At 45.7% G+C, this 4767-nt stretch overlaps 1 protein-coding gene across 1 annotated transcript in view; it reads right to left on the bottom strand.

The window, feature by feature from the left end:
* The window catches only part of maptb (microtubule-associated protein tau b), a 21630-nt gene that overhangs the window by 5535 nt on the left and 11328 nt on the right, over positions 1-4767 (bottom strand). The window lies entirely within an intron of this gene.

The following is a 4767-nucleotide window of genomic DNA, read 5'->3' as shown; positions in this document are numbered from 1 at the left end:
CCTCCTCTGGAGTTGCCGGCGGTGAGAGGCGGCGGGCTGGTGTGGGCTTGCTCATAGCCCCCAAGCTTAGCCGCCATGTGTTGGAGTTTACCATTTCCCTGCACCTTCGGGTCGGGAATAGGTCTATCACTGCCATTTGTGTCTATGGGCCCAATGGCAGTGTAGAGTACCCAGTCTTCTTGGAATCCCTGGGAAGGGTGCTGGAAAACGCTCCGACTGGGGACTCCGTTGTTCTACTGGGGGACTTCAACGCTCATGTGGACAGTGACAGTGACACCTGGAGGGGCGTGATTGGGAAGAACGGCCCCCCTGATCTGAACCTGAGTTGTAATTGGACTTCTGGCCTAGCCACAGTTTGTCCATAACAAACACCATGTTCAAGCATAAGGGTGTCCATCAGTGCACATGCCACCAGGACACCCTAGGCCGGAGGTCGATGATCGACTTTGTGGTTGTTTCATCTGACCTTCGGCCGTATGTCTTGGACACTCAGGTGAAGAGAGGGGCGGAGCTGTCAACTGATCACCACCTGGTGGTGAGTTGGATTCGATGGCGGCGGAGGAAGCTGGACAGACTCGGCAGACCCAAACGTATTGTGAGGGTCTGTTGGGAACGTTTAGCAGAATGCCCTGTCAGAGAGATCTTCAACTCCCACCTCCGGCATAGCTTTGACCAGATCCCGGGGGAGGTTGGAGACATTGAGTCCAAGTGGTCCATATTCTCCGCCTTCATGGTCGATGCGGCTGTTCGGAACTGTGACCGTAAGGTCTCCGGTGCCTGTCACGGTGGCAATCCCCAAACCCGGTGGTGGACACCGGAAGTAAGGGATGCCGTCAAGCTGAAGGAGTCCTTTTGAGCCTAGTTGGCTCGTGGGACACCTGAGGCAGCTGACGGGTACCGGCAGGCCAAGCGGACTGCAGCCCGGGTGGTTGTGGAGGCAAAAACTCAGGTCTGGGAAGAGTTCAGTGAGGTCATGGTGAGAGACTATCGGTCGGCCTCGAAGAAATTCTGGCAAACCATCCGGCGCCTCAGGAGGGGGAAGCAGTGCCCTGCCAAAACTGTTTACAGTGGAGGTGGGCAGCTGTTGACCTCAACTGAGGACATTGTCGGACGGTGGAAGGAATATTTCGAGGATCTCCTCAACCCCAGTGTCATGTCATGTCATGAGGAAGCAGAGGCCAGACAGGTGTGTGGCTTTCCTAATCACGTCCAATCAGTATAATCAAACACAGCTGGACTCAAATGAAGGTGTAGAACCATCTCAGGGATGATCAGAAGAAATGGACAGCACCTAAGTTAAATATATGAGTGTCATAGCAAAGGGTCTGAATACTTATGACCATGTGATATTTCAGTTTTTCTTTTTTAATAAATCTGTGTTTTTCTGTCAATATGGGGTGCTGTGTGTACATTGAGGAAAAAATGAACTTAAATGATTTTAGCACATGGCTGCAATATAACAGTGAAAAATTTAAAGGGGTCTGAATACTTTCTGTACCCACTGTATATAGATTTTTAGTAAAACCTGAAGTTTTTATTGAGTTGATTTTTGCAGAACCCAATTTTATTTTGTAATTTAAGTTATTTCTATAGTTTTGAGCGATAAAATTTATATCAATAGTCATTTTGAGATCTGGAGAAGGCATTTGACCATGTCACTCAGGCATGTCCCACCGGGAGGAGGCCCCGGGGAAGACCCAGGACACGCTGTCTCTCAGCTGGCCTGGGAATGCCTCGGCATCCCCCTGGAGGAGCTGGAGGGAGTAGAGAGGGAAGTCTGGGCATCTTTGCTTAGACTGCTGCCCCCGCGACCCGGTTCCGGATAAGCGGAGGAAAATGGATGGATGATAGTTTGTAAAACAAACAAACGAAGTTACAATCAAGGGCATAGGTATGGTCTCAAGATTTTTCCCAATAAAATTCCCTCACATTATGAAAAAACATATTTCTCCTAACTAAGTACTGCAGTAGAACCAGCAGACGGCCACTGATGTGTGAAGTCATTTTGGTACCGCTACACTGTGTATGAGTTGCTGAATGTTTGAGCAGTAGGCCTCTCTCTATCAGTGTTGCACTTTGTAGACAGTCCCTGACTTGCCTCAGCTGCTGTACACTGACACCAGGGTTGTCTTTCTGCAGCACAGTACAGGTTGGTTTGACACAGATGAGCTTGTGGCTTGTTGTCCACATTACTATGAAACAAAAGAGGCGTTGTTTGTATTTTAGCAACGTTTCACTATTGATCCAGAAACTTTGAATCTGTGAATGCCACTTTACCGAAGTCATCCCACTGTCAGTACACTGACCAATGGCTGCCGCCGTGTCTGGAGCTTTAGGTTGCCCCCTCGTGAGCTTTAGGTCACCCCCTCACTTTCAGTAGGTCAGGCACATCGTAATGATCTAATATGACTTCACTCCAAAGGTAACAGGTTTTGCTCAAATATTGGTAGGGACATGTCCCTACCATTCATATTGAGTACAATAACCTAAGAAAAACCACCCCCATCTGCAGAACCAATGAAAAACCACTGAACCGGTTAAAAGAAAGTGGAAGCAGTAAAAACCCCTTAGAGACAGAACCAGTACCTAAATGTAAACTGGTAAATCATAATTACTATTGTTACTAATAAACATTACCTGGTATTTGTTTTATGACAACTGTCTGGAGTAAATATGCATTTTCTTTTTTAGGTGCGACCTTGACAAGCAAATGTTTTCTCAGCAGATCGCCATGTTGTGCCAAACAGCTATGCGTTGGGGATTTCTTTGGGGTACAGGTCTACAAAATGAAGCAACTTCTTATGCATTGTCCTTGGCTCTACAGGTTTGGTCACTGATGTCCATACGTTGAACGGACATGATCTGAAACGAAAGCATGGCTGTGGTCGACGCTGAATCAAAATTCTGATATTGTGCATTCTGGGACCAGGTCCACTTTACGAACATGTTTGTAGAGTCGAGATGTTTCTGTTCCCTAAGAGCTTGTCGTCATTATGGTTAGTTTTCTAGATGTAGGTTTCCTTCTAGGATTAGCTTAAGGACAAATGTATTGATGCATTAGTCTGAGGTTTAAAATGGCAACATTTGACAAAGTAAGAGCAGTTTGCAATGAAATAGGCTGAGGCATTGAAAGGGTTTTGCCTACTTGAAATTACTTGGTTAATTATCTTCATCTAGAAGGTGGTGTTCACGGTATTATATCCAAATAGGAAGGTTGATGGCCATTTCAACAGTTGTTGTCCTCAGTCTATTGCTTTTGGTGCTTCGGGAGAATTCCAACAAGGACAGGCTAAGAAGTCTTGATTTTATATATATACTTTTTTTTAAAGACCCAAGCTTGCTTTTTGTAGACCTGTACCATATTGTGCTGAGGTGCTGGGGGAAGGCTCCGGATTGACAGTCTGAGTTCACTGTCACTGGCCGCCCTACTTGTTTCTGTTCTAAACCCCCATTGTTCTCTCGGCTTCTCTCCCCCCGGTGTGTGTCGTCTCTGGAATCTGATTTGTAGTGGGTGAGGTAACGTACGTGGATCACTTATTGGACGCAGAAGGCAAATCGAGGGTAAGTGCAAATACATCCAAATAAAAATATGAATAATCCAAGGCAGACTTGTGTTTGTTAGCTTTGGTTTCTTTATTTTCATTGCTGGGAATTGTTCAGATTCAACTGGTGGAGTGTGTGAGATGGAGACATGCTGGAGGCGTGTTTTATTTGGTGTCATCTGCAGGATTGATGCTCTTATAAAAGGATGTCATCTTTCTTCGTAGGCAATCCTGTGAGATTGCAGTAGCTGACAATGTCCCTTTTGGTTGCCGGATTTCCTCCTTATGACCTAAAGGGGTCTAGTCTGCCAGAGGTTGTTACAAGGCTGTTAGATGGTTGTTAAATTTAACTCATTCTGTAGAAATGCTTTACTGGAAGTCACCTCCAATATCTTAGTAGTGGGGAATCCTGTCTCACTGTGGATTTTCTGCCCTTTGGATGTTGGAAATATATTCTCTATATTTACCAGACTTGCCTGCATTGTGTTAGTGACTGTGGAAAAAATGTGATATCCTAATAATGTAATTTTATTTGCAAGCTGTGGACAAGCCTTCTAACAGGATTTTAGAGAGAGAGAAGATGCATGAAGAACGGAGGAGAAGTGTACTAGTGCCGATCTTTAAGAACAAGGGTGATGTGCAGAGTTGTACCAACTACAGAGGTATAAAGTTGATGAGCTACACAATGAAGCTATGTGAAAGAGTAGTGGAAGCTAGGCTAAGTAAGGAAGTGGATATCTGTGAGCAGCAGTATGGCTTCATGCCCAGAAAGAGCACTACTGATGCCATTTTTGCTCTGAGAATGTTAATGGAGAAGTATAGAGATGGTCAGAAGGAACTGCATTGTGTCTTTGTGGATTTAGAGAAAGTGTACGACAGAGTGACGACAGACGAGCTATGGTACTGTATGAAGATGTCAGGAGTGGCAGAGAAGTACGTCAGAGTAGTTCAGGATATGTATGAGAGGAGTACGACAGTAGTGAGATGTGCTGTAGGTCAGACAGAGGAGTTCAAGGTGGAGGTGGGGCTACATCAAGGATCGGCTTTGAGTCCCTTCTTGTTTGCTATGGTGATGGACGGATGACAGATGAGGTCAGACAGGAATCTCTGTGGACAATGATGTATGTGGATGACATTGTGATCTGTAGTGAGAGCAGAGAGCAGGTGGAGGAACACCTGGAAAGGTGGAGGTCTGCTCTGGAAAGAAGAGGAATGAAAGTCAGTC

The sequence above is a fragment of the Monopterus albus genome, unplaced genomic scaffold, assembly GCF_001952655.1.
Source record: "Monopterus albus unplaced genomic scaffold, M_albus_1.0 scaffold265.1, whole genome shotgun sequence".
NCBI lineage: Eukaryota > Metazoa > Chordata > Actinopteri > Synbranchiformes > Synbranchidae > Monopterus > Monopterus albus.
This window is presented reverse-complemented; position numbering and strand designations above follow the sequence as displayed.